The sequence below is a fragment of the Pteropus alecto genome, unplaced genomic scaffold (genome assembly GCF_000325575.1).
Source record: "Pteropus alecto unplaced genomic scaffold, ASM32557v1 scaffold103, whole genome shotgun sequence".
Taxonomy (NCBI): domain Eukaryota; kingdom Metazoa; phylum Chordata; class Mammalia; order Chiroptera; family Pteropodidae; genus Pteropus; species Pteropus alecto.
The window spans coordinates 8,797,274-8,822,179 of record NW_006436288.1 but is presented as its reverse complement, the minus strand read 5'-3'; positions in this window follow the sequence as shown (position 1 = coordinate 8,822,179).

Sequence of the window (24,906 nt, the reverse complement as noted above, 5' to 3'; positions counted from 1 at the left end):
AAACTATACAAATGTCTAACCAATGTACTGTATACTTAAAACTAATTTTTAAAAAAGGTGAGAGTTGAAGGTTAGCTACCATCCCCAGCCCATTCTCATCCAGGATCTATTTCCCAAAGGGTGTTTTTCCCCCTTTCTCTTTCCTCCCTTGGTTTCAGCTATCCTGAATGTGTGGAGAACATGGTCTACTCTCTGAGCCTCCAGAAGTTTCCAGATTATTGTTTCTTTAAGCATTCTTTAGTTTTCTCCTTGCTGCCGGGGAGGGGAGTGGGGTGTGTCTTTTTATGGGCTCTATCTAGGTACAACAAACATTTGTCTTCTTCACAAACAAAGCCAGAAAAGTGATTGCACTTCCTTATGGTTATAGGGAAGTCTAAAATTTTTTCCTTTTGTGAAGCTAGCCAGAACTCTCTCTGCTCTCCTCATGAGGAATGATCTTATACTCCAAACAATAGTCTTTGCATAATCCTAGGCCACAATTTCAGTGGAAGAATCATAGGTTAAGGGGCAATGCCCCTTTGTCCTTTTGGGGTCATTTTGCTACTGACAATCTGAAATCATTACAAGCTTTAAACTGCTGTGCCAAGCCCCATCTTCTTATCTCCAGGATCTGAGGTGGTGCTGCAGGCTTCACCCAGTCTCTGCCTGGCTCTCCGGCTCCTCACGTGAGCAGCAAATGCCAACTTTCCCCACACCCCACCCTCCTCATCTTTTGCCAGCTCTGAATTCCAGCTTCAGGAGAATTTTTGATGGGTGTGGGACTCCATCCGACATTGCCAAAGCAGAGCATGGTACTCAGTTTACACCTGCCAAGACCTGTTCTAAATAGGTCAGATCTGCACTTTCTGATTCTAAAGTTCCTTGGGCAGAACCCATCCCTTTCCAGGAAGAGTCCTGGATTTTGTTTTTGTTTTGTCTTGGTTTTTTGTTTGTTTGTTTGTTTGTTTTGTTTTGTTTTGTTTTTAAGGAATTCGGAGTCTGGGGTAGAGATTTTAAAAAAAATGTATTTTCTCACCTCTCCCTCTCCTAGGTATTCTCCTAGGAATTACAGGAAAGATTAATCTCTTCAGCCAAATTTAACAGGACTGCCTCACCTTCCTTCCCTTCTACCAGTCGCCTTTTATCTGCTTATAGAATTTAAAGCACAACTCATTTTCATTACAAGCCACTGATATTTCAAAAATAATATGTTACCACCTCATCTCTGTATACCAAGTGTCCAACAGAATCACAATCACTGTCACCAAGCATATTTAGTTTAGTTCTAAGGATTAACATCTCTCTTTGTTATAGTTATGCATGCTCAAGAATTTTTAGCAATCTTTAAAGAGGTCACCATGCATACTGTAGTAAACATCAGAATACGATCTCATCTGTTCGAGCAATATCATTACCTTTATTTTCTACTATTCAACATAATTATTGACTTTATTATCTTATAATAACATAATTAGTCATAATAATATAATTATTGACTCTCAGGTCGCCATTTTAGCAGACTAGTGGAAAATCTAATAATATCAGTTGTTCTTACATCTTCTGAACCCATCCTTTTGATTTGATTGTCAAAACCATTCAAGGATCTTCTTCAGGACCAAGGTATTAACTAGGATGAAAGACGACCCCAAGCTCAGTTATCTTTATGTTGTAGTAGCAAGACTTCTGAGGACTTGACATAAGCTAGGGATACTGGGAATGGAATAAAAGATAGACCAACAATCAATGATCAAGGCTGGACTGATTAAAAGGTGGGAGTGAGGGAGGATGAGTTTCTGGAATGCCTGGAGTCTGTCGTGGGGCACAGAATCAATAATGGCACTGGTAACAAATAAAAGGAACATAAGAGGAGAGCAGATTTGAGAGGAGGGATCATAAGTAAAACGGGAGATGGGCTAAGTTTGCCGTGCTTATGAACATTTAAATAATATATTGGAAATGTGGTTCAAGAGAGAGATTTGAGATAAAAATAGACAACAAGTAGAGAACGTAGCCAGAGAGCAACATCTATAAAACACCAGTACTGTGGAATGTGCTTTTATTTCTTTCCCAACTGCTATTACCCTCTTTCAGACCATGTTCCTGCCAAACTGCTCACGTGTCTTCTAGTAGTCTAGCACTCAGCTCATCTCATGGCTGCCAAACATTTAAAAGTGATCCTCGAACAATGAAGGGTACCCGCCTCATGCAGTGAAAAATCCACATGTAACTTTTGACTTCCCCCAAACTTAACTACAGTTGGCCCTTCACATTGTGGATTCAACCAACTGCAAATAGAAAACGGTCATTTCGATCCCTGGATCTTGGTCGGGAATGTGAAAATACTGTTTTAGATCTGCTGCTGGTTGAGTCCTCGATGAGCAAGAATTCGCATGTGAATGGACTTGTGCAGTTCCAACCCTTGTTGTTCAAGGGTCAGCTGTATTTCTGAATCACAGCTCTGCAGATATTCTTTCTTTACTCAGAAATCTTCTGTGGCTCCTCTTCGTTTATTTTAATCTCTTTGGTTTGGAATTCATACTCTTGTCAGCCATTTTATCCCTGATACCTGCATTGCTCATCAACTTCCTATAGCCAGAGACTACAAAATACATCTTTCTCTATTCTCCACCCAGGACAGCACAAGTGTACACGTGGTCACTCAAACTGGTTTAAAAAGTAACAGAAAAAGAATTACTTCTGAAGTAAATGTGTTTTTATAATTATCCTTTATATCCTTCCTTTTCTTTAGTATATATTTCCGTTATGCTCACTGTTTTTTTTTTTTGTTTTTTTGTTTTTTGTTTTTGTTTTGTTTTTGGTGTTCTTTCTCTAATAACATTAAGTGTAAAAACTGCCTCTTTTATAAGCCTTGTCTCATAATATGTATGCTCTTTCCTTTGGCCCCTCTGGTTTATAATGAATCTTGGTGTACTATTTAGATTTGGTACAATTTATCGAATGTGTATTGTTTTTAGAAAATTAGGTTTTTGTTGTTATTACTGTTATTTCCCCCCCATAACTAATGTGAAGTCAGCAATTTCATTTTCCTCACTCCCGAGCGCTGTTGTCATCAGCTGTCCCTATATAATGGCTTTTGATATGTCCCATTGTGACACATTGGACCCTGTCCCTAGTTAATCACTCATTTTAGGAGACTGATTCTGGGCAACAATGATTATATCCTTTCTTCATTTTCAGTGTGAAAATCCTTGTCAGTTCATTTTTCTCTACTATTTTCTGTGGGCTGCAACATAAACACCCAGCTACATTAAAACTCCAAGCAGAGTTAGCAATGCATCTTTTCTGATTACCCTGAGATAATTATCTTCACTACACCAATGACTTGGGACTTTGTAATGGTTAGAAAATTTTTCAAGTCACATATGCTCCATCCCAATGTAAACTGTTTTAGAACCTACTTTCCCCATGTTTCGTAAGGAAAGAAACAGCACCTTAGAAAACATATTCTAAGTCCATACTTACAAAGTGACTCTAGTACAAATTACAGTGAAAAGTACTCATGTAAAGCTATTCCCTATGGGCCTTTGCAGATAGATTCAGTGGTCCCAGAAATCAAGATATTCATGAATATATCTAAATGATGCTAAATTGACATAAGTGTATACATTATTATTTTATTATATCTTTTAATCAAAGAATACCTTATGGAGCTACATAATGTAGGAGTGTGTGTGAGGGGAAGGGAGACAGGAAAAGAGGGAGAGAGGGAGAATGAGAGAAAGAGAGGAGAGAGATGGGAGTAAATGAGAATGTGTACATTAATATAGAAACACCTTAGGGTTTTTTTTTGTTTTTTGTTTTCGACATCTCTGAATCCTCTTACATCTTGTTGGGACCATGTCAAAAAGATGAGCACTTTCTATCAGTTGGATTTTAATATTTTATTTTTTGGTTAAAATAACAAAGAGAAACTTAAAGGAAAAAATCTATTATGCTAAAGTTATCAAGATTTTATAAAGACCTTATGAATATGTATTTATGTATGTGAATATGAATAATTATATGTATGTAATTGTAGCAAAAAATTACTCTTTCTTCTTGTTTTATCAATAGTGAATCAGTTGACATATATTGCCCAAAGAACAGCACTGAGGAAAAACATTTTTGGTGTGTTAAAATCAGCTTTGATCACAGTCATTTTATCCCTGATATCTGCATTGCTTATCAACTTCCTGTAGCCAGAGACTGCAAAACACATCTTTCTCTATCCTCCACCCAGGACAGCACAAATGTACATGTGGTCACTCAGACTGGTTTAAAAAGTAACAGAAAAAGAATTACTTCTGAAGTAAATGTGTTTTGGTCAGAACCATATATTTCTGGAAACTCTAATAAGGGACTGAAGAATTTGGAATATATTTCTTACTTTGCTTTATAACAGTATTTTATTATGTAGCTAATTGTTCTAGCTTTGCTGGAAACTTCCTACAAAGTTACATTTGGCCCCTGCTCTTTTACTTAACTGTGGTGATGGGGAATGTGCATAATTCATAGTTTTCATAATATATCATAAGATATCATAAGAAATATTATGGTTATATAAAATATATCATAAGATGTAGTCATCATTATCATAAGATGTATTCATGGTTATTATAAGATACATCCACTGAGATTGATGTTTTCCATGAATAATCCAGACACTTAAGACAAGGCATTTTGGGCAACTTTTTAAGACAGCTGTCATGACATTGCAGTATGAAGTGGAATTTAATTCTCAGAGAATTAAATTGCCTCTTGAAGTGAAATACATTTTTCAATAACTAATATTGGCATTACAGTGTCAGGATCAACAGTGACTTTATGTATTCAGTTGGGGGTGAATTGGGAAGCAGAGCTTGCAGGTTTCTTGTGCCTGGGTCTTCTACATGGCAGAAGGTGACAGCAGCTGCTGGCTCACTGCAAGAAGCACTGAGGCTTCCTCAGGGTAGTGCTAAGTATCTGGAGACCCTGGAGTTTTGTTAGTCCTAAGGTATTATAGTGGCAGTGGTAGAGGTGGAACATTTTCTGCAACACTATGCAAGGATCATTTGAAAGATGGAGGTCAGCATTCTAGATAAATGCAGATTAAATTACAGTTAATGTATGCATATATAAAATGTGGTATAGCAGAAAGAAATTTTAAAATGTGCCTGATCTCCCCAGCATTAAAATCCTAACACTGGGTTCTCATAATTTATGGCATGTAAACTATCAGTTACCCAAGGATTTGGGGATATCTGAATAGGCACTACACTCTTTAAGACACAAAGTATGAAAGTTGAAGAAAGATTATAGTTTTGGAAGAACTATTACTGGATGGCTTCCTGGAAGAAATAAGTTGTGAGGAGAAATTAACAGAAGGAATAAAAAGGCTCTTGGTTCACAGACTGAAATCCATTATGCTATAGGATCTTTCCCACAATTTTAGTGGTCTGTTTTACTGCTCAGTGGATATGTTGCTTAGTGAATATTCGTCTTGTTGCAAGGATAATGTCCTATTTGAGTCCAAAATAGCTCTCACATCTCTCTTGTGTTTAGTAATAAATTGCCACTAACCATCAGGTAAAAGTTCATTTTACATGATTCCAGATGGTAGATTTAACACCATTTTGAAGGCTTCCTGTAACTAGCTAACGTGTATAGTTAATGCAGATATATCTGAATTGCAGTATACTTTAATTCTTATATGTAGGGTTTCCCCTCCATCTTTCCTCGGTTTTTCCCTTTCTGGCATGTTTTATTTTTCTGTTTTTCTGAACCCAGAAGTTACCACTGGCAGGATTTCAGTCTCAGATTTCTGTCAACCTTTAAAGCTACAGTTCTTTTAAAATAAGTTTTAAATTGTTGACGGCAGCAGTGTTTTATTTGGTACCAGGTATTCTCAAAGTTCCAGCATTGTTTCTTTCTTATTGAAGTTCATAAGGAAAAGTTTGTATTTCTGTTCGTTCCTTAAAGAGAATGCCTCTTGAGTTTTATTTACCTTTGAAATTATCTTGGGAAAATTAAGAGTTGTTTGTTATGCCCTCTTTAGTCTTAGCAAATTAAATACCATCTACAAAGCAGGATAATGTGGTCCTAAAATCGAATAAAGGATGATGATAAGCATCAGATCAGAGGAGAAACATTTTGCCACTGACACCTTTCTTTGATGCAGAACTTTGGAAACCCTTAGCTGACGTAGTAGGAAACAACATTCACTACAGATAAATTAGTTTTTTTCCTTCTGAAATTAATTTGTTAAATGAGTTTACGTCCATGAGCCAGTAGGAAAGCATATCAGGAAAATCAAAAGTGCTATCACGTAAGCTGTATCTAATGTTAGTTTATTTTGAACGCATGTAAAGCTATTCCCTATGGGCCTTTGCAGATAGATTCAGTGGTCCCAGAAATCAAGATATTCATGAATATATCTAAATGATGCTAAATTGACATAAGTGTATACATTATTATTTTATTATATCTTTTAATCAAAGAATACCTTATGGAGCTACATAATGTAGGAGTGTGTGTGAGGGGAAGGGAGACAGGAAAAGAGGGAGAGAGGGAGAATGAGAGAAAGAGAGGAGAGAGATGGGAGTAAATGAGAATGTGTACATTAATATAGAAACACCTTAGGGTTTTTTTTTGTTTTTTGTTTTCGACATCTCTGAATCCTCTTACATCTTGTTGGGACCATGTCAAAAAGATGAGCACTTTCTATCAGTTGGATTTTAATATTTTATTTTTTGGTTAAAATAACAAAGAGAAACTTAAAGGAAAAAATCTATTATGCTAAAGTTATCAAGATTTTATAAAGACCTTATGAATATGTATTTATGTATGTGAATATGAATAATTATATGTATGTAATTGTAGCAAAAAATTACTCTTTCTTCTTGTTTTATCAATAGTGAATCAGTTGACATATATTGCCCAAAGAACAGCACTGAGGAAAAACATTTTTGGTGTGTTAAAATCAGCTTTGATCACAGTCATTTTATCCCTGATATCTGCATTGCTTATCAACTTCCTGTAGCCAGAGACTGCAAAACACATCTTTCTCTATCCTCCACCCAGGACAGCACAAATGTACATGTGGTCACTCAGACTGGTTTAAAAAGTAACAGAAAAAGAATTACTTCTGAAGTAAATGTGTTTTGGTCAGAACCATATATTTCTGGAAACTCTAATAAGGGACTGAAGAATTTGGAATATATTTCTTACTTTGCTTTATAACAGTATTTTATTATGTAGCTAATTGTTCTAGCTTTGCTGGAAACTTCCTACAAAGTTACATTTGGCCCCTGCTCTTTTACTTAACTGTGGTGATGGGGAATGTGCATAATTCATAGTTTTCATAATATATCATAAGATATCATAAGAAATATTATGGTTATATAAAATATATCATAAGATGTAGTCATCATTATCATAAGATGTATTCATGGTTATTATAAGATACATCCACTGAGATTGATGTTTTCCATGAATAATCCAGACACTTAAGACAAGGCATTTTGGGCAACTTTTTAAGACAGCTGTCATGACATTGCAGTATGAAGTGGAATTTAATTCTCAGAGAATTAAATTGCCTCTTGAAGTGAAATACATTTTTCAATAACTAATATTGGCATTACAGTGTCAGGATCAACAGTGACTTTATGTATTCAGTTGGGGGTGAATTGGGAAGCAGAGCTTGCAGGTTTCTTGTGCCTGGGTCTTCTACATGGCAGAAGGTGACAGCAGCTGCTGGCTCACTGCAAGAAGCACTGAGGCTTCCTCAGGGTAGTGCTAAGTATCTGGAGACCCTGGAGTTTTGTTAGTCCTAAGGTATTATAGTGGCAGTGGTAGAGGTGGAACATTTTCTGCAACACTATGCAAGGATCATTTGAAAGATGGAGGTCAGCATTCTAGATAAATGCAGATTAAATTACAGTTAATGTATGCATATATAAAATGTGGTATAGCAGAAAGAAATTTTAAAATGTGCCTGATCTCCCCAGCATTAAAATCCTAACACTGGGTTCTCATAATTTATGGCATGTAAACTATCAGTTACCCAAGGATTTGGGGATATCTGAATAGGCACTACACTCTTTAAGACACAAAGTATGAAAGTTGAAGAAAGATTATAGTTTTGGAAGAACTATTACTGGATGGCTTCCTGGAAGAAATAAGTTGTGAGGAGAAATTAACAGAAGGAATAAAAAGGCTCTTGGTTCACAGACTGAAATCCATTATGCTATAGGATCTTTCCCACAATTTTAGTGGTCTGTTTTACTGCTCAGTGGATATGTTGCTTAGTGAATATTCGTCTTGTTGCAAGGATAATGTCCTATTTGAGTCCAAAATAGCTCTCACATCTCTCTTGTGTTTAGTAATAAATTGCCACTAACCATCAGGTAAAAGTTCATTTTACATGATTCCAGATGGTAGATTTAACACCATTTTGAAGGCTTCCTGTAACTAGCTAACGTGTATAGTTAATGCAGATATATCTGAATTGCAGTATACTTTAATTCTTATATGTAGGGTTTCCCCTCCATCTTTCCTCGGTTTTTCCCTTTCTGGCATGTTTTATTTTTCTGTTTTTCTGAACCCAGAAGTTACCACTGGCAGGATTTCAGTCTCAGATTTCTGTCAACCTTTAAAGCTACAGTTCTTTTAAAATAAGTTTTAAATTGTTGACGGCAGCAGTGTTTTATTTGGTACCAGGTATTCTCAAAGTTCCAGCATTGTTTCTTTCTTATTGAAGTTCATAAGGAAAAGTTTGTATTTCTGTTCGTTCCTTAAAGAGAATGCCTCTTGAGTTTTATTTACCTTTGAAATTATCTTGGGAAAATTAAGAGTTGTTTGTTATGCCCTCTTTAGTCTTAGCAAATTAAATACCATCTACAAAGCAGGATAATGTGGTCCTAAAATCGAATAAAGGATGATGATAAGCATCAGATCAGAGGAGAAACATTTTGCCACTGACACCTTTCTTTGATGCAGAACTTTGGAAACCCTTAGCTGACGTAGTAGGAAACAACATTCACTACAGATAAATTAGTTTTTTTCCTTCTGAAATTAATTTGTTAAATGAGTTTACGTCCATGAGCCAGTAGGAAAGCATATCAGGAAAATCAAAAGTGCTATCACGTAAGCTGTATCTAATGTTAGTTTATTTTGAATGTATATATAACCTCTTTTCTCTAGAGATTTGAAAACACTGTGCAGAAAATTCTAAATTTTTTGAACACTAGGCAGTAAATAGTAAATTGCGAACCCATGCTTGGAGAGGTTACAATCTCTAAGGCTTTTTAATGTACTCAGATATAAGCATTTGCAGTTACAAAGGAAAATACTTAATATATGAGATTCACACCTGGCTAGATACCAAGAATGAGAGAGATACTTTGTATAAACCGTCTTACTTTTAGACTTAGGTCTATTTTTTCTGCTTATTTTGACATTTGAAGTTAGGGGTTTGACCTCAAATATGAAGCATGTTGTAGATTACTACATAGTCTTTCATATTATAGAGGAATTGAGAGTCAGAGCTACTCAAGTGAGTCATTGCAACGTGATTTACTTCAGGACCAGTGGTGGGAGAATATTGGAGATAGCACAAAAGGATAAAGACTCACCAGAAACACAAAAGTTAACATTGTAGTTCTTTGTGTGGGTGGGGGTAATAAAAAGTGGATGAATCAAAGTACTTCCCTCCTAGTATTTTTCTGAGCTTTAAATGAAAAAAAGTAGAAGAAATACTGTGAACATGTGGTGACCACTCTACTAATATTATTGACACAGTTGCTATTAGTGCAACTACAGAATATTGGAATATAAAATTTTTACATTGTTAATTTTTTACTTTATTACTTACATGGAGTAAAATATCTTGCCACTTTTCTTTTCTTTTTTCTTTTTTTCTTTTTTTTATCTTTTTAGGCGAGGCAACACTTGGTTGACCTCACAGATTCAAGGACCTTGTCAGCTTACAATCCCTTATTTATTGATTTATTTTTATTTTTTACACCTACAGTGCCTGGTCTTCCTAGGTGGTCTCCCATCTAAGTACTAACCAGGCCCAACCCTGCTTAGCTTCCTTAGCTTCCAAGGTGATGGGATCAGGCTTGTTCAGGGTGGTATGGCCTTAGACTGCCACTTTTCTTAAATACTAGGAATTCATATACATTTTAATAGAGTTGAAAATGGACAGAACTTTGATAATAATTTGAAAGATCTTTTAAATTCATTTCTTTTAACTTAAAATTGTCACTACTACTGAAGAAAAAGTTGTAATTTTGAAAACAGTAGTAATGTTTATTGAGGAGGGTTAATGGTCATTAACATGCATATATTTTCAAATCTGTCATCCAGAATCCACATAGAGGTGAGAACTTGAAGGAAATAGGGAGCAGAAAGGGAAGAGGGCAGTAGACACTGGCTGAGGACCACCTCTACCTCTGTGCTGCTCCCAGAAGCAGCATTGTTACCTGCGCCCAGCAGACAATGCCGGTTATGGGCTAGCAGCTGGTACACTGTACCCTTGTACAATTTTTTTTCCTTAGGAAAATGTTCTGAGCAGTAATACACAGTTGCAAACCCACAGACAGTATATCCACAGTGCATGCAGAGTTCTTGCCCACTTGAAGCACTGGGAATGCAGTGAGAATACAGGACACTCTTAAGGGAAATCATAGCTTCTTGGCTTGTTGAGTCATTTGCCTGTTATGATGGATCTGTTGTTCATTATCTCAAGCAATGCTGTAACTTTAGCAATATTTAAGGGAGAGCATAGAGATTTTACCTGTTTTGGTTAATTGACAGCCTGTCAGTCACTTGTAGTAAATGAAATGTCATTTCTAGATACCTGTGCTGTAGTCTTGGGCTCCTTTTTTGAGCTCGTGATATGTAGAGAAAGGAAAGAACAGCTTGTTTTATTGTAAAGAAAGGAAAAAAGCCTTTTGAAATGGGAAAACTGCAGAAGAGGAAGCTCAGTACTAATTATTTTGCACGGAAAGACCCAGTGATTTAAAAACCATAAATACTGTCCTCTGAAATGTACATCATGTTAAATAAGCCTCCTTGGTAGTAAGCATCAGTCACGGTTCAAGATTTTGACCGAATTACAGGTTGGAGCTACAATTTTAATTAAAGGGAAGAAACTTAATCAGATAAATAAGAACGAGTCTATATTTTAGTCTCATCTAAGTTAAAACTGTAAACCACTTTGCATAACTACTTTTATGTCTGTGACTGTTAAATATTTTAAAAAATCATTAATTCAATTAATTGTCTGGCAGTTGGGGTGATTTGTAGATTAGAGATTAACAGCAGGGCCATGTTGGTATGTACATGTGTGTCTGTGTATCTGTCTCTATAGGCCCATGTGGGGTATACGGTTGTCCAGGTGGAAGAAATTATACTAAGAAATAAACAGGTATAGCATTTTTCAAAGTCCTCCTACAATCACAATATCTGATGAGTACAGATTTGCCTTTTAGAACTGTGAAGTGATAATACCCTAGGAAAAGAAATCCAGAGAACACGTTGGTTGCATAGGAGAGAGATTTCATGTTGATTCTACTGCCCTGTCATTTTATACGGCTGCTACTCTCAGAAAGTTGGATTATTAAAACTCATGAGGAAAATGCCACAACTGTTGCTTTTCAAGTCTTCAAAAGATATTTTCCTTACTTATTTATGAGTCTGACATTATATTTAAATATCCAGGTCACACTTTTAACTGACAACTGTGTCAAAGGTGAAGGGAGAAACTTGCGTGAAAAGCACCAGTCTAAGACCTCATTGTTGTAAACCATGGCAAGGTCTATTCAGAATTCTGGCTTCCGAACCAAGGACACAAAGCTTTAGAGAGGGGCACCATAGAAAGGGTGCTGTAACAATATAAAGTAGTATTAAATGTTTGTGATTTCCCTAATGTATCACTGAGGAAATCTCACAGTAATGTGGTAACAGAGTTGTTTCTCTCATTAAATTATTTTGCGGTATTGCTACTGAAAAATTTATTTAAAAGATGTAGCAGGTGAATTTTGATGCTCATATCTTTAAAAAATAAAATCGGCTTATAAAGAGACATTTCTGCTAATTCAGAAGCTAAATGTCCTCTGATGGAGTCTCAGATGAACTTTTGTTTGATGTTCTAGTAAAAGATATTATGAAGTTTTTCCAGTACCATCTTAGGATATGAGTAGCTTAGATTTCAAAGAAGAGACATATTCCAAAATTATACACTTGAGGAAAGGAAGTTTACAGTTAACGTTCATTAACAAAGTAAGTCTGCTTGGTACCACACACAAGTCCTGATTCATATAATCTACCACAGCACATTAGATTCACCAAATGAAAAATATGTGAAAAACAGTATTAGTTTCATGGAACAAAATATCTTTTAGTAAGCAAAATATGATACAAAACTAGGAGTTTAGTATTCACACATTTCCCTTCAAATTTCTTCAGGCTAAATATACTATGCATGCAGTTTTAAATTTCAAGATTAAAGTACTTTTAGGTGTCTGAACTAGCCAATACATGCATCATTCCTCACTTAATTTTCTATGTTGCAACAACTCTTTTGAATAGATAAGTATGCTTAAACAAGAGGAAATTGGAGGAAAAGTGTTAGTTTGTTGTAGAAGTAAATACTAAGGTCCTCTAACAATAAAGTAATTAGTTAAGGAAAAACAATTTGCTGGCAATAAAAGAAATGAAATGGAAATGTGTGTATCTTATATATGTGTGTGTATATATATATAATTTATTTATAATTTTATACGTATATGTGCGTGTGTGTGTGTGTGTGTGTGTGTGTGTGTGTGTGTGTGTGTAATGAAGTCTATGTGTTAAACCTTTGGAGGAGATTTATCTTTACTAAACGTAAAATCTTGTAAACTTGGGAATGCTAGGCTGTTTCCCCTACCACATGTGTCAATGGAATTCCATCTTTTACATTTCGTGTATGTTAAGACCTGATGTGTTTTCTTGAAGAGGAAAGAGCGCAGAATTTGCAGTCATAGGCCAGTTGTAAGCCCAACAGCAATGCATCCCTTCAATTCCATAGACCAGAATTCTCTGACTTGACCACTGCCTGCTTCATCCCTCTGTCGAGTTAGAGTCACTTAGGGTTCAGCAAGTTCACTTCATTTTGGGGGAAACTCGGTTGCATTCAGGAAGTGGCAGCCACCCAAACAATAGAATCCATCCACAGATAAGGGTTAAAGTGTACTGTTAGAGATTTTGTTAGAGGTGTCAGTGGTGTAAACTATTTAAAAATGTCTGGATACTGTGCATTTTCATGACTCCATTTCATGTGCCACATGTGAGAGGTAGGAAGTGTGAGAGGAACTCTGCTTTCTCAGTGTGAGCACATGCTTGGAGGTGTTCACATTTGCTTATGAAATAGTCCCTGGGGGTTCGAGAAGCAGAAATGAGAAATTAAAGGGCTTTCTTGAAGCATTTCCATGCTTTTATGAAGAGTATATTACACTGGATATTAATGTTAGTTACTGAGGCAGAAATCAGGTACAAAGAGGAGAAAAACAGAAATGGCTTTTTCCTGGGGCTTTTTTCTCAGGATGCTGTTTTTGAGTGTTTAGGAAGAAAATCCCATGAGTTACTGATGAGGCAGCTGTAAACAGGGGAAGTGACAGATGTAATGAAAGTCTCAGGGTCTGTCCTAGAAGAGATCCCAGCACTGGTTGTGTAAGCATTATTTACACAAAGGTGAACAGATGGATACATTTGATCAAATTCTGTGGAGTCTCTACATCAGAATTCAGTTTAGCATTTTGAATCTGCAGTTACAATGCACATATTTCTGATGCTTTCACATAAGCCACTGCCATATCTTTTTTTTGTGTGTGTGGGACTTAAGATTATCAGAATGATATTAAAAATGGTATTTTACTATTTAATGTAGATGTTCTATTCTATTACTATTTATCGTTGTCATGATGATTTATTTCACTAGACACATTATAAGATAATCTAAATAGATAAACTAGATTTGATAACTTATGCCATTTGAGAAAGAGACATACATGTTAAAGAAACTACATTAACAACCCAGTTCTAAAAGTAAAGTAGAAAAGTATAATTTAGTTTTCAATATGCCATGTTAGCAGGTGTGGGATTACTCCCCCTGGCCTCAAAAAAAAATTAGAATGAAAGTGGAAAATCAATAAAGCATCATAGTTCGTCAGTGCTGATGGTGGCATACAAACGAGCACCTTCTAGAATATTATTATGTCTCTAAATTACATAATTCATGAAGTTTCTTTCTCCTATTTTTTGTCGTCGTTGTTGTTGTTGTTCATAATTGTTTTAGTTTCTATTTTCTTTTTTGCCACGTAGCAGTGTTTGGTGGGTTCATTCCATCTCTGATATTTTCAGAGGTATTTGTACATTATGCTGAAGATTCTTTTTGTAGGTACAACCATAGCCCTGTAAGTTTAAAAATAATTATTAAAACAAATTTACAGGAAATAATAGTTTATGTTACTAATTTAACTGATAGCCAGTGTAACCACCTGCATTTTAAAGCCAGAAAAATTAAAAATCTTTGATGAGAACTGGAGACAGGATTATCTTGAAGCATATAAAGCTTAAGTCCATTCATTCCACGGTCCTGGGTGAGCCCTAATAATATGATTACATGGGCACATGTTTTTGTTAAATTTGCAAAATTATTAGTATCAGTACTTTGATCTCAATTTTCCTTCCATCACTTTCACTTTATACTGATAAGTGTTGGAGTGATGTGGGCATTTGGGGGATCATGTAAAGGAAAATCGATTTGGGGATACACTGGGTTTAGGTTCAGTGGGATATATTCATATTGTCCAGTTACTTTTATGTATGATTATATTATCAGTAGCTGTACCACGATGGGAATAGCTTTTTTGAGTAGTCCTGTTACTGACTTGCCCATCAGTTCTAACTGCGAGTTTTAGGGCCAGAGGTCACACCATGCTATGAACATCTCCTGTGTCACCAGACACTGGAAATACGTATGTAAGTAGTGGAAGAGAAACTAGATTTGAATGTATGGGGCCTGAAGCTAGTCTTATATCTCATGAGAAACTTGATAAAGGTTTTCTCGAATTTGATACAATCTAAAACTTTTACATGGCCTTACCAAAAACAAGATATAAAGATGAGTCTTTTCCCAACTATCAGTAACAACAAGGACAACAAAATTCTATCGACCATGCCGTTGGAAATACTAAATTATCTTTTCCTTGTATCTATGTGTCTCTATGAAATTCCTTCTGTAAATTTCTTTTCTGTACATAAAATTCTCTCTGCGAAATTATGGCTGATATGAAAAGGTCATAATTTAAAATTCTTTAAAGAAGACATCCCAAATCATGTAAGTTTCAGGTTTCACAAAACTTGTATCCTCCCCTACTAAGGACCATTTTGCAACAGTTGCACAAATGCTAAGTATCCACAGATATTTTTTAAATATTGAAAAGCATTTGCCACATGACTAGGGATTCGCCTGAATTAACAGAGTGTCCTAAGTGTGATTCTAAGTATTTTTTAAAAAATCTCAGTCAAAATTGTAGCCGGGTAACTTTAGTTTTTCAAGTAATTAAATCTAAAGTATTAGTTTCCCTTTTAGTCAAATTCTGTTGAAACAATATTCGTTTTTTTTCACCCCAAAATAATCCTTCAATTTGATGAGATTAAATAATATTGATAATATTGGCATTAGTGATTTTGATCCTGGGCTGTCATTAATCTGGTTACCCTGTCCCCATTGCTCACTTCTGGCTCAGGTAAGAAGTGGAAATAACTGTACTTGAAACGCCAGAAGCTCATAGCACTTTTTTTTTCATAGCTGCAGTCCTCACTTATACCTTTCACTTGGATTTCTTTAGTTGTCAACCTATCATAGTGCCTTGCTCACAGAGACACTCCTGGAATGTTTGTTGGATGAATTACAATAGTTAATTTATTTAGCTTTGTGTTATTGGTACCTCTACCTTCATTAACAACTACAGGGCATATTCATAACCTACTCATCTTCATTTTTTCCTAGCAGCCACTATACTATCTTTTCTATAGGAACACTAAATACATGTGGTGGTGATGATGGTGGTGGCGGTGGCAGCGGCAGTGCTAATGGTGGTGATGGTGTTAACCATCCTAAAAAAACATAGTCTGGCCAACCAGGAATATTGTGGTAATATTTTGCTCTTTTAATAAATATACTTCTTGTTACCTCACTTCTAAAATCTGAGTATTGTCTACAAAAACATCCTAAATCTCTATTAAAATCTATATGAATGTACTGTACCCATATCTTAAAAAGTGTCACAACTGGACTCAAGTCTTTTTGTTGGGCATGATTTCCTTGAATTTCTTGCTTCAACTTTCTGTTCCTTTAGTCACACTTTATGTGAATAAGATGAACATTAGCAGATTTATATACATCTCTTCATTTCTATTCTACAGCAATAGCTCCTTAGAGTAATATCTGAAGTTACAGTAATTTTCTTCATATCAGAGAGTTTCTAACTGTGTTAATGGAAGTTAGACTGGTAGCAGAAACATGCGTGAGAACTACCTATGTTGTAACATTTAAACAATTTATTTGATCTCTCTTTAGCTTACCTGCTCATGCCTTTGGAACATTGATGTTGACCTTGTTGGAACTTTGTCTATAATCATGATAAGTCCTTCAATAAAATCTAACACAAAACGACATTTAAATTTCCAAGTGATTCATTAACCCTTTGAATATTTTATGATGTGCTATGCCCATCTTAGCAAACAGACACTCTTATGACACTGTATTCATATATTATTTCCTTGAATGTCCAATGCCTAATAACTTCATATTTTAAAAAATAATAAAAGAGGAATAATAACTATATAAGCACTGTATAATTCTGAGCATTGCCTATTGCCTGATAAAAAGTGAAGAATAATTTTTGACAGAAGCAAGGGATGATAAAAGTTTACCAACTATCAAACCGCAGTCCTGTTTTTCAAAACAGCTACGTGATTTTGGCCTTATGTCTGTCAAAGCTTTCATTTCCTCAAGTATAAAATCAGAAAATACATTACCACTACTTCTTTGCCTGGCTACTCTTAATCATCCTTCAAGATTCATCTCAGTAATCCCATTGTTTGGAAAGCTACTGCTGACACCCAGGGGAGGCTAGGTCCCTTTCCTGTGCGTACTCCATCAAAGCCCTTATGGTATTCTGTTGAAGCTATCTGTTAATTTCTCTCTCTCTCTTTATTTAGAGCATGAGCCTCTCAGGGTGCAGGAACCATGTTTTTGTATCACCAGTGTGTAGCCCAGCAGTAAAGAAAGGTGATTAGGAACATAAACTGAGTTTACATTACATCTCTGAACCGAGATCTTGGCTTCAACATTGATTGGCTATGTAGCCTTGGCCAGGATACTTAATTTATGTAGGTCTCTGTTTCTTCCTGTGGGATGATGATAATAACTGTTGTCTCATCAGTTTATTGTCAGAATAAACTTAAGTAATATTTGTTCAGCTCCTAACAAAGTGCCTGCATATAGAAAGCAATCTATGCTGTTACTATTATTGTTATTAGCCAAGTATTTTTTTTTGTTGTTGTTGTTAAAATAAACTTAACATTGTATTGTATGTTTTTTTTTTTTTAAGGTACTTTAAGATATTAGAGTATATGGTCATTCCATTCCATTTATTGACTAAGAAGTTAAAAGATACTTTTAGCCTTCTGAACTTGCTTATGGACATAAAACGGCTGTCTGTTAAAATGGTGTGCTTAATGTTGTTTCTGTGCATTGTTGAGAACTGTGAAGGGTCTAAGAGGTTTACCCTATTTTCAGCCTAGTACATCAGCCTGCCACAGTTTCATGGATGCTGGCAGAAGACACTGGAATCCTGGATCAGAGACGAAAGACAATTTATCACTCACAGCAACAGTAGTAGCCAGAGTTTAGCATTTGTACCAGTTCCTTGAGCTCCAACCAGTTCTCACATGGTGATTCAAACAGAGCCTGGTGATACCTACACTTCAAGGGGAGAAAACATGAGCTTAGGGAACCCAAGCCTGTATAGTGGCCAGCAAGCATGACTAACCTTTGCCACTGAGATATTATCCATTTTACACCGGACAGTAAACAAACTTGCCCTTTGCTCTGGAGGGAGCACTAACTCTATCTTCTAAAGTTTTCTCAATGCAAATATGCTTGAAAAAGTCATCCTGAAGAAAGGCAGTTGGTGTCTTCACCCACAAGAAGTATAGTAACACAAAAGACTCACAGAAAAGGGTCTCTCAACATGGAAATTTGAATTTCTATGTGTGGGATATGTGAACTAAAAAAGGTTGTCTCTAAATCCCTAATTCATTATTTAGTTTCTAACACATCTGAGGACACCAAAGGGTAAAGACTAAGGAAGCAGGATAACACATAGGAGATACCATGAAGCATCTTTATGACTGAGGCAACTCGCTGCCTCAGAATCAGGGCTTTTATTTGGCTAATACTAAAACTGGAACTAAGCCCAGAGATGGTCCCCTGGTTCCTGTGCATAGGAAACAGAATGGAGAGCCCTGGCTTCAGAGAAGAATGTGAGCAGGGTAAGGGCAAGGAATGACAGCTTTCTCTGTGAAGAGGATATTATTAATTTTTATAATGCTTATTGAAATGATCTAGTGTATAGAAATATAACCAAATTTATTTTTTAAGATTGTGCATTGTTGTGAATTTTTCGATGTATGCTATACATAATGGATAAATCAGAGGTTATTTCCTTAACTCAAATACATTTCCATTTAATTTCATATTATCAAAATGTATGCTTCTGACTTTTCCCATTTACATCACTTTATTATCAACATTCTTATAAGCAAAGTGTTATAAATACCATGACAAATGATTTTATGATCCATTTATCTCAGTAATGGTGACCTCTGTCACTTGAACCACTGCTCAATGTATTGTCAAATAGCAAAGATTAAGGCATAGGGCATTTTATGGAATTAGGGACTACCCAAGAGCTGATAGCCTTATGCCAAACCAGTCATTAGTAGTCAGCAAATGTTACATTCTGAAAGAATTATTATTATATAAGAAAAATAAGATAAAAACATGTTTTAAATAAAAATACTGCTAATACAGGGTTTTTCAACCTCAGCACTATTTATATTTTCAACAGGATCGTTCTTTGATGCGAAGAGCTTTCCTGTGTACTATAGGATGTTTAGAAGCATCCCTGGCCTCTATCTATTAGATGCCAGTGATATCCATCCTCAACCCCAGTCACCATCAAAAATGTCTGTAGACATTGCCAATTGTCCCCTTCGAGGGCAAAATCACCCTCCATCAAGAACCATTGTGCTCTTCCCATTGTTAACATTGAGAACATTCAGAACATTCTATCGTGAATGAAAAGGTAAATAGAGAATGTAGCATAATCCTGATAAACGTTCATAGTTCCAGCAGTAAACTGATGCTTCCATAGCTTGAGCAATTTGAAAATGACCTCTCTACCAGTTCCTAAATTAATGCCTATGATCTCTGACAGAGAGCATCATGGACAGGAAAGAAGACTGGACTTAAGTTCTTCCCTTTTTTCAGCTGTTTTGTGGTTCTGTGATATGAAGTCAAGTCAAAATTTTTCTGAGTTTTTTACTGATTTATTTTTAAAATCTGCAAGAGAGGGATCATTCCTTATCATACCTCCCTTCGAGAATTGCTGTGTGGATCAAATCAGATATTTTAAGTGAAAACGCCTTGAAAAGTCTAAAGAGCTTTGTAATTGTTAGGATGAGAAAAAGTAAAATGATTTTGTTTTAAGAATTTGTTGAAATTTTAGAGCATTCCTTGAAATAACTAGAGGAACCCCCAGGGCATTGAAAAAAGGATTTGCGAATCACTTCTTTTGAAGATGCCCTTTAGCCCTGCTTAGCTCACTTTTCTGTGTTCTTGGTTGCCATGTGCTGAGTGGCTGTGACAGAAGGCGCAGTTGAAGGAGTAGTGGAAAGGCTTGGCTGACAGCAGCAAGAAAGCAGCACTCAGTGTTCAAAAAGCATTAAGTACTTTGTTCATGTTTCCTCAGTATCCAAGAAGTAGCTATCAGTTGAGTAAGTAGAGACTTTAAAAAGGAGAAAAAAAAAAAGTTAATATTGTAAATTTATTCAAAACGGATATTACTGATTTAAGTAATCATTTATCTGACTTATGTGTCTTTGATTAACAAAAAATACTTCGTGTTTTATTTAATAGTTTCATCTTTGGTCAAAAATGAATATCCTTTCTCTATGTAATGCTAAAACCTTTTTAATAATGCAGAATAGCTGCAAACTTTTCTTCCTTTTAAATATTTAGTGCTAACCTTCCTTGCCTGAAATTGTATGAAAATATATGTCTGAACTTTGGGCAATAGAATAATTTAGTCTAAGATTAGAATGGATCTTAAAAGCTAGATGATCCAATATACTATGCAGTTCAGAAATCTTATTCTTGGACCTCTGATAGATGGTCCTGAAGTCTCTGATTGATCTACCTTTTCTTGGTATGAATTATATTTGGAGATTTTGCAGATGAGAAAACTGAGGCATAGATAGGTTAAGTGACTGTGTCCAAAGATCACTTGGATAATAAGTAGCGAAGCCAGAATGTGACCCATTATGTCTGAATCCAGAACCCTTGCTAAAACCTTAAATCGGTTGGCTTTGCTCCAACCAATCCTATTGCTGGATAATTCATTTAAAAAGTTAATTTCACAATGCACTAAAATCTACTTCCAACTCCCATAACTCTGCCATTACTCTTTTAAGTTTGACCTTGAAAAGGTGACTGTACCTTCTCTTAATTTTACCTGATTTAGCACAGATGTCATATTCACTTTGTTTCAGGTTGACTTTTTGTGGGTATTGAATCCTTACTCAATTCCCTACCTGTAGGATGGAAACAAGTTCTGGAACCAGTATTTGAAATATTGTCTTACCATTTGGCATTGGTTTTACCTAACTTTGATTTGGACACTCTACAATTATTAACTGTATTCTCTTTTTTCATTGGCACCTCTTGTTCTTTGCTCACATTATGGTTGGTGCTATTAAAAATTACAAAGTCATGTGAACTTTTCTTAAAGCACATCTTTTTGTCTTGATACTTTTATAATATGACTTTATATTAAAGTAGATTAAAGTTTCAGCTTGTGAGTGTAAGTCCTTCATTTCAATTTTAAGATTGTTTTATATTTTAAGATTTCCTCAAAGATTAAAGTTAAAATTTGATAAGTATATCTTCATTTAGCTATATGATTACTGTATAATTATTCAAGTGTTTTGGGTAAAATAAAATCATAAATATTATTTGTATCCTTTCCAATTAATTATTAAGTACATGTCTGTTTTAGGGAAATTTAATCTATATGTTTGATTCATAGTCCCATAATTTTTCAAAATGTAATTTTGTAAGAGCCATCTAACATCAGTCATTTTTATGGAGTGAGAGTGTGTGTGTGTGTGTGTGTGTGTGTGTGTGTGTGTGTATTCCTAACATCAGAAGGTCATATTTTGTTATGAATAAACAAATGCCTATGTGTTAAACATGTCTTATCTAAGACATAAACTTGGTTCACAAGTCTCCGTCATCTATCCTTGGAAAAATATATTTTTATTACAGATCGAGCTCCTTAAAATAGACTGGTATATTCCCATGATATTAAGCACAGGGGTATAATTTCCAGGAGCAGTAGTAAGTCTCTAATGCTCCTTCATTGGCCCATAGATTAAGACAAGTCAATAAAAAACAGGATATCAATAAACAATTGACAAAAGAAATGGAATAAGAATAGATTGTCTGGTACATGATTATATTATGAATATTATATATATAGGGAACCATTCTTCAGGCATGGCAAGTATTGGAGCAGCATGCTCGTCTCCATGCGGTTGAAAGGGTCCTATACTTTTGGTTGCCTTGATCTGCTTCAAGGGAGTTATGAATAAAAGAAAACAATGGTTTTGCAAATAGGTGATAAAAACTAAAATAAAATAAGCACTCTATATGGTGGTTATTTATGTAGTCAGGGTACAAGCAGAAAGAGAGAAGTCACTGTGATTATTTGAAAAAGGGGCATGTAATGCTGGAAAATTGTTACACATTGACAATAATAAATGGTAAATGAGCAACTCTAGAGGTCAGGAACAGCAAGAAGTTACTGCCACCCATATGCTGGGAGACAAAGGGATGAGGCAGGGTTTCCAGGTGACAGGATGGAAGCTGGAACAATGGGGACCTGTCTGGCAGGAAATGGCGCCAAACAGAGGTGGAGCTGCTGCCTGAGACCCCTGAAAAAGTAGAGAAAGAGGAGGAGAAATTCAAACAGCAGAAGGTTGATAGATGTTGATCCTTAGAGATAGTTGATGGAGGTGTGTTTCACTAGTGTCTCTATTTTGAATATGTAATTGTCTATTAAAACCTTTTTAAAGTAAATGAGCGAGAGATAGCCTGAGGCACATGAGCACACACATGGGCACACATGTATTCATGTACATGTGCAACATAGCACCTCCCAACACCAGACTCCGATCTCCTCACTGTAACTGACTTCACCTGGAAGCCGAATACCAGGGAGCCTGGGAAACTTGGCCCAAGCGGCCAGCCCATGTCAGGGGTCAGTAGAGCAGAAGACCAACAAACAAAGGATGTAAGACAAAGAAGGTGGCAGACTCTCACCCAGGACTAATGAGGCAGTGACTTCCCTCCTGCCATCCACACAAAATCCTAGCTATACGATCCTGTTGATCTTTATGACTTTCTGCACACCTCAGAAGTACCATCTGTCTCAATCTAATTTTATTGCTATAAAAGTGAGATTGAGCATGCACAATGCAATTATTTTATTTTTACATGTATTCTACATAGTAGACTATACAAGTGCTTACAAATTTTGGACAAATTTCAAGTCAATTGGAATATTCAGTTTTAGTTTGAAATCTTTACCTTGCATAGAGAGTGAGGAATTGGGCAAGGAATCATGATAACGAAAAGTTTGGCCTTTTACAAAATAATGGTCTTTGGCACACATTTATTGCATTTAGTCGACAATAAAAACCATACTTAAGTTATTGTATGCTCAGTCACCAATACTGAAAATTGAAACAAAACATAGCAAAATGGAAGTATGCTAGCTGTAATTATTTGAAATAACATAAATCATTACTATCATATTAGAATCCATTTGTACTGATTTTATGTTAGTAAGTGAGTACTTGACTCTCAAAAAAATTTAACTCTAAAGAAGATGAGGTTTCATACTAGAAATAACACTTTTCTCACTAGTCTCTTCCAGGGCCATAATATATGATTGTGCAGGTAGCACATTCTCTGAATGGTCCATGTCTTAGGCGCAACTTTCTCTTATTCATACAAAGGTACTTTATGTGCTAGCAACAGCCCAAATTTTCCAACACTGATATTATCAGGGGGAAATATTGCCAAGAGAAGTTTCATGGCCTTCCTGAAGGAAGAAGTTTGACTTTGAGTATCTACATCAGGATTCTCAGAGGCACCTCTGAAGAACATCTTGGCTCTGAGGACAGAACTACACACAGATTTTAGATTTTCAGGTTTGCCTATTTGCATTTAGGCCAAGGATACTTTATTTATTTATCTTTACTACGTTCTTGTTAATCCTTTGTGTAATAGTAAAATCTTTACATATTAGGATCAAGATGGGGATCACAAAGTGTTTTTCTATTCTTAAATGACATTAAGACTATGGCATGTTCTCAGTGTGCATGGACTAATGTACATTTGGGCTAATATGCAAATTAATATTGGTATATTTTATAGAAACTAAAGTATTTTAATAACTTGGTTAAAGAAACTTGACATAAAGCCTGACAATTAAAATTTTTAAAATACAGTTTGACTTCTTTATTATACAAGGCCATCTACACATTCAGGAAGAGATTTTTCAGTCGGGACTAAATGGATGGGTTTTAAGGAGAGAACGGCAGTATTAGGTGGTAGTGAAGCTTGCAGGTGCTGTTATCAGACTATGTCAAAGCCCAGGTCTAGTACTGCCTTAAGTCACTGATCAACTTTCCTAACCTCCCTGTGCCTCTGTGCTATGAAATAAACCAACCTGTAGAGGCTTTTGTGAAGATCAAGTACGACGGATCCAAGTGTAAAACACTTAGAAAAGCACATGGTAGAGGGCACTTAAAAAAAAAAAAAAAAAAACTCTTATTAAAATTCATTTTTGATTTTAAAATACCAGTTTTGCTTGAGTTAACATTTGTTTTCATGTTCAAGTTAGGTAACACTTTTATTTTCCTAGGTTTTCTTACCTGTGTTGCCTCTTTCTTTATTAGCCTATTCTCCCTCTATCCTTGTGCCCTGATACTATTCTTGAATTGTTCCAAGATAAGAGTTTTTGATCCCAAACATCTGGGCATGTAAATATTTTGTGAGACGCTCTTTATCTCTTATTGTATATTCCTCATTTACTGATTTTTCTCATGTTCCTAAAAATATTCTGCTTATTGATCATATATATTTGCTTTGTCTGAGGAAGATGACTCTGGAAAGCAACAACATGGCAAAGTGCAGTGGAATTAAGATTTGGCTGAATATCTCTGTAGCTCCTCCCAGTTTTAATATTATTTGAGTCTCTGAAATTGGAAAATCAGAAATTCTGTAGGTGAGGCATTTGAAATCACAAAGGAACACCGTTTTTCCATACCTTCTTTTTTGGGGGGGTGTGTGTGAGTGTGTGTTTATTCAACATGTGTATATTTTCTACTTTCCCCATCTGGCATCTGCTTGAGCATCCGTCTAGCTAGCTGTTCTGTGTCAAGAGTACTTTAGCCTTTTCATGAAAGAGAAAGAAATGAAGCAATATAAAAAAGAAAATACTTCCACCATCCTACCCCCATCTCACTTTTTGTTTTGTTGTTTTT